Here is an 11,904-nt window from a genome sequence, read left to right as displayed (position 1 = left end):
ACTAAACAAACTAAAACAGACCATTTGCTGCAACCCAGTAATGTAGCTTTAGATACATTATGTTTTCCTGTATTATGGGTTGAGGTATTATGGGATGAGGTATTATGGGTGAGGTATTATGGGTTGAGGTATTATGGGATGAGGTATTATGGGTTGAGGTATTATGGGATGAGGTATTATGGGTTGAGGTATTATGTGATGAGGTATTATGGGTTGAGGTATTATGGGATGAGGTATTATGAAATATCGTTTGAATTATACTCGAGGGCCCGTTGGTCCATTGGACCAAATTTTCATTGGTCTTCATCGCCTTGTAGCATACATGCCTGCCGGACACTGGGGGAGGGGGTGGGGTGGGTCTTTTGAGTCCTTGGGGACTTTTGGGTCGTCCTGGGTTATTTGGATCTTCATGGTCTTTTGGGTCCTCTGGGTCTTAAGGATCTTGGGAGTCTTAAAGGGTCTTCAAAATGTCAAAGCGGTCTCAGCGGTTTAAAGACTTGGCATGTCCTGCTTGGTTTACCAAGTATTATGCTTACCCAAGCTTACCAAGCAAGTTTACCAAGTATTATGCTTACCCAAACTTACCAAGCAAGTTTACCAAGTATATGCTTTTGTTACATCAGCATAAGTTTGCTCCAATCGTTTCTCCCCAGAGGCAGAAGTTATCATTTATTTCACAGTTTGTTGAGCTTCTTGAAGTATTTCATTTTTCTGTGAGCTTATCACGGATCTGTTCCTGAGCTTGTTGTATGAGACATCAATATGTATGCTTGGCTTTTTCTTGGGTTTCACTGCCAACCTAGCTGCTTCGACTGCAACATCTTCACACTGGGTACAATACCAATGTGCATGTTTTTTCACCACCATGAACAGTTTGTACGCATCCAGCGTGTGAATACATTTTAGGTTCTCGGGGACTTTTAGGTCCTCTGGGTGTTTAGGGGTCTTTGGGGTCTTAATGATCTTAGGGGTCTTAAAGGGTTTTCAAAGGACGAAGGGGTCTCAGCATTCTAAAGAGTTAAAAGGTACATTTCAATAGTACGTCATACGCAATTAATACACGTATATAATTAATAGACACAAACATTATGCCTCACACGCACACGCACCCACACGCACACACATATACACACACACACACACACACACACACATATATATATATATAAAGATATATATATATATATATATATATATATATATATATATATATATATATATATATTGTTGCGGTTTTGAGAACCCTTCACCAGTAAATACTTGTAAATAACAACTTGTAAATATTACCTTTGTAAAGGTCAAAGGTCGCACCCTAGTTAGGCCACGAGCAACACGTAGCAAACCATAGGCTTCTTCTTTAGTTATTTCATTAGTATGTGTTTCAGGTAAGGATCTGTTTCCAACAGTTGAATCTGCATTGTATTAATCAAATAACCTAGCCCCCTCCTCAAATTCCCATCCTATTCATTTTGCGGCTTTACCCTCTCCAAATTGTATGGCGTGCCTTTGCCAGCAGCGTTCGCTGCCTTTGAGCTGGAGCTCACCCCAAGCCGCCATAAGCCACGTGGCAGAGTGGGAGAAAAAGGGAGGCGCGGCCAGGAACATCGGCGTGGCCCCATCAACGCGTCACGAGGGGAGGTACCGATGAACCCTCGTGACCAATCCGGGCCGAGGCGTGTTCACCGGTAGGCGGAGCGAAGCGGACGCGGCTTGATACACGAGGCTGGTAATAAAAGCGCGAGTGCAAAGCCCTTTTACGCAGATGCGGGGGAGATGATCAGAAGAGAGGAGAGAAGATCGGCAGATGATCGGCAAACTTGAGAGAACAGCGCAGAGGCGGCGAATGATAAGAACATTGAGTGGAGGATCGCTTGGGACGATCGTTTTTGATACGAACTGCCGTTGGTTTTGAGAGCGTTCGGCACGCTATACGGACGCGCATTCCAGCCCCTCGCATATGTAAGGTCCGGTCGCGCGTCACCGAAACGCGAAGCTGCCTGCCGTTCTTCGCCCGCGGACCCGGAGCCTGGACGGATCCCATCGCCTGGAACCACCTGCCTGGACCTTCCTCCCCAACCAGCTACCATTCCGTGTGAGTCTGTCTGTTTGTCCTGGGGTCGTGATAAGTTAAGACTGTTTAGATAAGCTTGCCCTGTGTCCTTTTATTTCCTTCTTCTTGTATATTCCCTTCTTTCGTTTCCTCTTTTAGTGTAGTAAATAAACCATATTTGTTCTTCCTTCACCCTTCTTATTCTTTGGTTCCTCTCATCCGATCGCTTGCATCCTGTCCCCAATTGAGTACCTGTGGCACGATTTGGCCAACCGCTTTTAATCGGGGTTAGTCCTTTTGTTAACGGCTCGGATCATGGATTGCTAAACCGCTCGGCAATTACCATCACATCCGCGGATCGAGCAGGGACTCATCTCCCTGCTTTGCGGAGAGATTGGTGAAGGTATTTGGGAAACCTTTGACCAATCACCCTGGCCAATCTCATCCCGCAAAGGAGCGGGATAGTTCCAGGACCAGAGACGGCCAGCTTAACAAGACAAGGGGATTAACCCCCCCTTGCTAACGGGTGTGCCATGCTCCGAGATCCGTAATAATATATATGTATATATATATATATATATATATATATATATATATATATATATATATATATATATATTTATATATACAGACTTGGCATTTAATATGGAATATATTTTTTGTCTTAACTTGAGTTTACTTTCTGAACTCAGTATATCAATCTGGTGATTTTATTTTACCCTTCTGTGATGTTTTTCTTGAAAGAATCATGTCACATTGTCTTTCGCAGCAAGAAGTCAATAACAGGTTTATATCACAGGTGGCGTGACAAAATGTAAGGACAGGTACATTTGACGATTGGCTTCACAATCGGGTATATATGGGTTGTTGCGTTCTGTATTAGTGGAAAACAACTGCTGCACGTCTACAAAAGTTATTGCCGCTTCCTCTGGAGATGGTCCGTCAACTTGACAATGCTGTTTGTCATGGAGTGGTGGCTTTACGAAATTCTGGCATGAAACAGCGTGCTATTGCTCGGCAGTATGGCATCACTCAAGGTCAGGTTTCAAAGATCCTGAAACGAAATGCTCAGAGGGGTGTCCCTACTCCAATACCGAGGCCAGGACGTCCACGCAGAACCACAAAGAGAGATGATCGCCAGCTGCACCGGTTAGTCTGCAATGGCCTTGCCAAGTCAGCTAATCGGCTTAGGACTGAGTGGCAGCAACTGACAAATGTGCCTGTATCCAGAAGGCTAGTCAACCAACGACTGGTTCAAGCAGGCTATCGTGCCAGGCGTCCCCTGAGAAAGCCATGCCTGACCAGACAACACAGCCAGCACCGATTGCAGTGGGCCAGAGAGCACCGTCAATGGCAGCCAGGACACTGGAATCACGTGACCTTCAGTGACGAGTCTCGATTTCGGGTCTATCGTCAAGATGGCCGCATCCGAGTGCGGAGACAAGTGCATGAAGCCCACAACGAAGATTGTATAGTGCCAAGAGTCCAAGCTGGAGGTGGTGGGTTGACCATTTGGGCTGCTTTTCATGCAGGGGGCAAAACTGACCTGGTTGTTCTGAATGGAAACCTAAACCAGTTCAAGTACAGGGTCATTCTGGAAGAAACATTGCTTCCATTTGCTCGTGCAGCCTTTCGAGGAGACTTTGTCTTCCAAGAGAACAATGCACGGCCTCATCGTGCTCGCATGATCCAACACTTTCTTGCTGACCGTGGTGTAGAGCATATGGAGTGGCCTGCCATGTCCCCGGATATGAATCCGATAGAGAACTTGTGGGCAGAATTAACGCATCAAATCGACAACTTGGACCAGCAGCCTACCTCTGTGCGTGAATTGCAGCAGACTATTGTCACTGCATGGCAAGCGATTCCTGTCCAAACCTTGGCAAATCTCGTGAACAGCATGCCTCGACGTGTACGTGCTCTCCGGAATGCTCGTGGGGGTTACACGAAGTACTGAACTGTAATTTTACTGTCCGTAATCCCAGTCATAATTTAGCTTTTGTTTTTGTTGAAATTTTTTTTGGCTAATGTGCAAAATCAACGTCAAAAATCAACGCATGCGTCTGCGCATGCGCAAGATTGGAGGTCTCGTCTCTTCAAAGCTGTCCATGCGCGCTCGCTTTCGAAGTTAAGTAACTTTTCACAATTGTGTTTTTGTCGAAACTGTATCTTTCTCTCGGTGTATGTACCTATTGGGGTGTCTTTAATAGTATTCTTGGTGTTGGTTTTTCATACCTGTGTACAGAATCGTCGGTCTTTCGTATCGTGTATTCTGAGGCCTAAGTGTAGTATTAGGCTACCGTGTCCGACCTTGGCTTGAGGCTTTGTTTTTGTCTCAGCGGTTCTCCGATCACGCTGCAATTTACTTTCTGGTCTCTGGTTTTCCCAATCTTTTCACCCCATACTTCCTTGTTTTAAAATCTCCTCAAAAAAAAAAAAAAAAATTCCTTCTGTTCTTATTCGTTTATTCGTTCTTATTTGTTCGTTCGTTCTTCGACCACGTTGTTTGTGATCACGTGATCACGTTGTTAAAAAATGTCCAATCTGTCCCCTGAAGACCTGTATTCTGTCATATTCTATAACACCTTTTTCTTCTTCTTCTATAAAAGGATGCTTTCGACTTGCTCACCAAATCTATTCATTCCAAAAAAAAATTCCATCTCTTATAGTGCATCTTTCATTCATTCCCTAAACTCTCCAGCACTCCATCCTCCCTCCAGCGTCCTCAAAGGTATCTTTGACTCGAATGTCTCAAGAAACTCATTTTGCAATAAATGTTCGTTTCCCATTAATCGTACACTTTTCAAAATCCAATCTCACCCCTCCCCTCCAAATCTTCCCCATCACCCCTCCCCTCCAAATCTTCCCCATCACCCCTTCCCTCCAAAACTTCCCCATCACCCCTTCACTCCAAATCTTCCCCATCACCCCTCCCCTTCAAAACTTCCCCATCACCCCTCCCTTCCAAATCTACCCTGTTGCCCCTCCCCTCCAAATCTTCCCCATCACCCATCTCTTTCAAATTTTCCTCCTTGCCCCTCCCCTCCAAATCTTCCCCATCACCCATCCCTTTCAAATCTTCCCCCTTGCCCCTCCCCTCCAAATCTTCCCCATCACCCCTTCCCTCCAAATCTTCCCCATCACCCCTCCCCTTCAAAACTTCCCCATCACCCCTCCCCTCTAAATCTACCCCCTTGCCCCTCCCCTCCAAATCATCCCCATCACCCATCTCTTTCAAATCTTCCCCCTTGCCCCTCCCCTCCAAATCTTCCCAATCATCCATTCCTTTCAAATCTCCCCCCACACCCCTCCCCTCCGAGACTCTCCCTCGCTCCTCCCCTCCTAGACTCCCCTCTCACCCCTCCTCCTCAAAGCGTCCTCCCTGCTTTTTCCCCCTTCCAACTTTCACCTTCATCTCCCTCAACCTTCTGCCTCGCTCTCTCCCCCTCGTCAAATAACACCTCACTGCGCCTCTCCCAATCACCATCAAACCTTTTGTCCGCCCCATTTTTCCCTTTCTCCAAGCAATTCTGTAATCTCTGACACACCTTCAACAGCTCTCCCTACCTCTTCCTCCTCTTCCACATCTTACCCTACTGCTCCCCCCCCCCCCCCCCTGTTCTGTATCCGATGCTCCCCCCTCCTCTTCCTTAACAGTATGGACCTCAAACATCCGGGGCCTTCGCTCAAACTTGTCTGATCTCTCCATACAGGTTGCTTCTGACAAACCAGACGTGATCTGCTTAACAGAAACTTTCCTCCTTCATGATGTCTCTGATTCCTTGGTATCTCTCCCAGCTTACTCCCTCCTCCGGTATGATAGACCTGAGCCTCGTCCTGGAGGTGGGGTTACTATCTTTATTAAAAAACTCTCTTCCTCACTCGCCCTGCACTGCCCTCTCTCCACCTCACCCCCAGGAATACCTTTGGCGACGGCTTCCCCTTCGCTCCCACCTTTTGTTCATATGTGTGTTGTACCGTCCACCAAACAGTGATGACTCCATCTACATCTCGCTATCTGAGAATATGGACCAACTTCTATCTACCCATCCCAACTCTCTCTTCCTCATATGTGGTGATTTCAACTGTCACCATGCCAGTTAGCTGGGTGTGGGTGCCCTCTCTCACCAGCCATGGCTCTTCAGCAAAGGACTTCTGTGACTCACAGGGACTGACACAATCTGTCAATTTCCCGACCCGGATTTCAGTCAACAGAGCATCTTCTCTTCTGGACTTGGTTATGACTAACTTCCCTGAAAATGTCTGCTGCTCTTCTTCTGCTCCAATCGGCTCTTCTGATCATGTGCTTGTTAAAGTGGACATCTCTCTGACCATTCTCAGAAAGCCTCCTCAGCATCGACGAGTCTGGCATTTCACTCAGGCCAACTGTCACGGTCTTCAAGCAGCCATCAATCATCTGGACTGGTCTCCCATCTCTACCGCCTCTGACATCAACTCATCCTGGGAATTCTTCCAAAGTAAATTGCTCTCTCTCATGTACAGATTTATCCCATCTCGTCTTCAGTTGTCATACCCTTCCTCCCGTCCATGGTACACGGAATCTTGTGGTGAGGCTATTGCCCAGAAACAACTTGCTTTAGTCTCCTGGAAAGCAAATCCAACGGAAGGAAATCTCATTTCCTTTCACAAAGCCCGAAACAAGTGTGTGTCCACCCTCAGGAGAGCCAGGAAACAATATCTCTCCGTTCTCAGGACCGAACTCTCTTATCTGTCTCCCTCTTCCAAATCCTGGTGGCGTCTGGTCAAATCTGTTTCTGGTGTTTGTTCCCCCTCCATCCCCTCCCTCACCTCAAATGGCCACATGGCTGACTCCGCACGTGAAAAAGCTGAATACCTCAACTCTGTGTTTGCCTCTAAATCCTGTGTCCCAAACCCATCCCTCTCTGTACCCACCGTACCCAGTCATACCCAGCTGCTCCTGGACTCTGCGTCCTTTCCTCCTGACAAGGTGGAAAAGTTTCTGTCAACCCTGTTTCTGTCAACCCTTTCTGTCAACCCTCGAACCATTCTGCAACTGGACCTGACGGCATCAGCCCACGGGTCCTAAAATCCTGTTCTTCCGCTCTTTCACTCCCTCTCTCTGTTCTCTTCACCCTCTCTTTTGCTCGAGGTCATCTTCCATCTGCTTGGAAATCTGCCAACATCACCGCTTTGCACAAAAAAGGTGCAAAAACAGATCCCAGCAACTACAAACCAGTCAGCCTTCTCCCAATTATCAGCAAAGTCATGGAATCCATCATTGCTTCAGATATGAAATCTTTCCTCTTCTCCAATGGCTTGACCTCTGATCATCAATTTGGTTTCAGACCTGGACACTCTACTCTGGACTTGCTGCTTCTGCTTTCTCAACAATGGATGGAGGTCCTCAATGCCAAACAGGAAATTAGAGCAGTCTCCCTTGACATATCACGTGCCTTTGATACGGTCTGGCACCCCGCTCTGCTCACCAAACTCTCCTCTTTTGGTATCCATGGAAATCTCCACGCATGGCTGGCGGACTTCCTCTCTAGTCGTAGTCAACGTGTGGCCCTGAATGGGTTTCTCTCATCTCCTCTTCCTGTTCAGGATGGAGTTCCACAAGGCAGTGTTCTGGGCCCTGTGCTTTTTCTGGTCTTCATCAATGATCTCTCTGACTCTCTTGAAAATCCTCTGTATCTCTTTGCTGATGACTCTACTCTCTGTCGCTCCATTCTTCATCCCTCAGATCGGCAGTCTGCAGCCTCCTCACTCTCTGCAGACCTGGACAAAATCACAGACTCGGCAAACAAGTGGAACATGTCTTTCAATCCTGACAAATCTCACACTCTTACGATGTCTCTCCGAAAAGACCGACTGGACAACCCTCCCATCCACTTTCTGAATAATCCTCTCCAAGAAGTTCTGTCACTCAAGCTTTTGGGTCTCACAATCTGCCATGATCTTTCCTGGGAAAACCACATTTCAAATCTGGCCTCCAAAGCCAGTCGCCGACTGGGCATCCTCCGTCGTGCGAAGCCCTTCCTTGGCACACCTGAGCTCCTCACCACATACAAGGCTTTCATCTGCAGCTCAATGGAATACTGCTCTCCCCTCTGGGCTGGTGCTCCTGCCTCACACCTAGCTCGTCTTCCCGCTGTTGAAACCAAAGCATTCAGAATCATTGGAATCTCCCGCGATGAAGCTAACTCCAAGGGCCTCTCACTCACTCACCGCAGGCAGGTTGGTGGTCTTTCCGTCTTCTACCGACTCCTCTCTGGCCTTGCCCCCCCCCCCCCAGCTCTCTCTGGGCTCAGTCCCCCAAATATTCCTACAGGTCGCACAAGATCTGCCTGCAACCCTCTTATGGTCAAACTGCCAAAATCAAGACTCTCTGCTCACCTTCACTCCTTCAATTCCTCTTTCTCCCACCTCTGGAACAAACTCCCTCACTCTCTTAAATCCCACTCCACCCTCCAGGTCTTTAAAACAGCTGTTCACCACCATCTCTTATCTTCCCCCATCCAAAACCTTGATCTTTTCTACACCTGCTAATTTCACCCCATTTCCACTTTTTTGAAATACCAACTTCTGTCCTGGAAGTCCTTGGTGTCCTTGTGTTTTATACTTCTCCCCCCCCCCCCCCTTCCCACGCCTCCTCCCCCCAAGCCCTCTCCCTTCCACACATCTCCCTGCTCTCAAATGTTGTGTTTGTGTGCTTCCCCTTCTCTCCCCATCTTGTCTTCCGCTCCCTCTTTTTATATATTTTGTTTGTCTGGTTGATTTGTTTGTGAAGTAAATGTTAGCTCTTTCACGAACCTCGATTCAGTATACAAAAAAAGAAAAAAAAAAAAAAAGAGATACTTCTGGAAAACGTACAGAAGTTTAACACAGTACTGTCCGTGAATTGAGTTCGATATCAGTTTACATCACTTTCAAGGATCAATTTATTTGTTTCGAAATGTCAAATGTGGTTTTTGTTTCTTTTAAAGGTCACATTAACAAAATCTGGAATAATTTCAACATAATTCCAATGAACTTTTGGTTCTAAGTCATCTTGAAAAGTATGTTCACCCCCACAAAAAAAATATTCCATATTAAATGCCAAGTCTGTATATATAAATTGATGCGGTTCTCTTCGCCGGCCTTCTTCCCCTTATCAAGGGGGGATTAATCCCCTTGTCTTTACTGGGCATGGCGGAACCGAGACTTATTACGTCCCTCCCGGACACACGCGGCGTAGGGTTTCGGGACTACTTTTCGCTCGTACCTAAGTACCCGCGCTGCCCTGGGAGCGAGGAAACAAGCCTCGCATGAACCACGTGTGGTTTGAGTACGCCGAGCGGATTGCGTACACGTGCTCCGCGCAGTCTTAACTAGTGGAACCCGATTGGAGCGATCTTATTCGTGCCATGCTTAGTCAAATGGAGAAACCACAGGAACGATCAAATCAAGGAAGAAAGAACAAGGGTTTAATTATTCCCACACGTATATACAGTTCAAGGACGAAGAGACACAGAGCAATCCTTAAACAGTCTTAACTTATCCCTGGGACAACAGGCCAGTCTCACACTCACACAGGGGATTGCAGATGGGCAGGTGTTCCCCAACGCATCCAGAGATGGTTCCCGTCCGGCTCTCCACGGTCCCCGGCACGTCCCGCGAAGATGGTGGCAGGCGAAGACAGGGACTTGTAGTGCGTCTCTCGAACAAAGGGATGATGTTGGGGCGAAACGGTAGAGGGAGGACTTTAGCGCCGCTGGCGGTTACTCAGCCTCGTTCATTCGCGCAGCTGAAATGCGCTATATTCGTTATTGGCGCGTCTGGCTGCGCCCGCGTATATGTAGCGACCAACTCCTCTTCTTCAAAACACTCCGAGCTCGTTAGCGCGCACGTTCTCGTGCAATGGTCAAGTTCATCAGGCAGAAGTCCGTTACAACGCGAGTCCTTTTATCTCTCTCTCTCTCTCTCTCTCTCTCTCTCTCTCTCTCTCTCTCTCTCTCTCTCTCTCTCTCTCGCAGCAAGTCCTCTCTCACTTATCCGGCGTTCCTCTGCGAGTCCTCCTAGCCCTCCGATGCAAGTCCTATCGAGGGCTTTGCGCAGCGGGTTTTATAGCTACGCCCCCCAAACCTTCTGGAACTCACCAGACTCTTCTCACCACGCCCTCTGATGCCACGCCGCCGCCACCACCTCTGAGCTCTGATTGGCGGCTCGTGCTTACCATCATCGCTTCTGCCGCTCTGCCTCGACTCCGCCCCGATCCTCCTCTGCCTGCCTCGTGTTAACTCGCCCAATATGAACCAACGTTAACGCAAAAGGGATTGAGGCTACGGACGTTTCAATAAGTTGAAATTCACAAAAGTATTTGGTTTCCACAATTCTTTTTTTCACTTAATATTACACAACCTTTGTTTTTGTTTCAGAACTTAATATATCCTTTTTAGTCACAAAATAGAAAGAAATGGCATTGACAAAATAATTGACAACCGAGACTTAATATTTGGTAGCACAGCCTTTGGACAAAATAAGCGCTTCAAATAAGCGATGTCAAGCACTTCCTTTAGCCATGAATGAGCTTCCTACACCTCTCTACTGACAGTTCCACCCACTCTTCTTGTGCAAACTGCTCCAGTTCTCCCAACCTTTGAAGGGTACCTTCTCCCAACTGCTGTTTTCAGATCTCCCCACAGGTGTTCAATAGGATTTAGATCTGGACTCATTGCTAGCCACTTCAGAACAGTCCAGTGTTTTGTCTTGAACCATCCATGGGTGTGTTTTTTGGGTCATTGTCCTGCTGCAAGAACCATGACCTTTGACGGAGATTCAGCTTTCTGACACTGGGTTGAACATTGTGCTCCAAAATGCCTTGGTAATCTGTTTTAATGATGCCATGCACACATTCAATGCACCCAGTGCCAGAGGCAGTACAGCAACCCCAAAATATAATTGAACCTCCTCCATGTTTGACTGTCGGGAAGGTGTTCTTTTCTTTAAAGGCTTCATTTTGTTTTCTGTAAACATAGAGATGATGTGCTTTACGAAAAAGCTCTAATTTCGTCTCATATGTCCACAGGACATTTACCCAGAAGGATTTTGGCTTGTTCAGGTGTGTTTTGGCAAACTCCAGTCGGGCTTTCTTAGCAGCGGGGTCCTCCTGGGTCTTCTGCGATAGAACCGCCTTTAATTGAGTTGGCGACGGATGGTGCGAGTTGAAACTGTCGAACCTTGTTTCTGAAGGTCAGCTTAAATCTGCTTGGTAGTTGATTGAGGTGCTTTCTTCACCATTCGAACAATCCTTCCCTGCAATCTTAGATCAAGTTTTCTCTTGCAGACAATTATCTGGTTTTCTTTCTTTTCTCCATGCTCATTGCGGTACACATCGTGACACAAAACAGCAGAATGACTCCTTTTCTCTCTTCAAACTGTATGAATGAGTGATTTTTTATATTGCAGGCATTTTGAACTCACCACAGGTGAGTTCAATTCCAAAGTAAAGGAGAATCACCTGCTTGAAATCTAATTATTTGTAACAACTTCTAAAAGGTGCCAATATTATTGTCCAGGCCATTTTAGGATTTCTGTGTGAAATAAGCTAAGATTTCGTAATTTTTTCAGCTTTTTTGTTTTCTTCCACTCTAAACCAAAGAAATGCATATGTGTGTGGATACCAAAAGATTTTTAATTTCAACAATTTTCTGGAAGAAATGGTACATTATCTGAAAAAAGTGAATGCATGCCAATATTTTTGCCCACGACTGTACACACACACACACACACACACACACACACACACACACACACACACATATATTGTTGCGGTTTTGTGTTTTTATAATGAAGGTTAATTTCCCCACCTAGTTAGTTACACTACAACATGT

The sequence above is a fragment of the Myxine glutinosa genome, chromosome 4, assembly GCF_964187855.1.
Source record: "Myxine glutinosa chromosome 4, kmMyxGlut1.1, whole genome shotgun sequence".
Classification (NCBI taxonomy): Eukaryota; Metazoa; Chordata; class Myxini; order Myxiniformes; family Myxinidae; genus Myxine; species Myxine glutinosa.
This window is presented reverse-complemented; position numbering follows the sequence as displayed.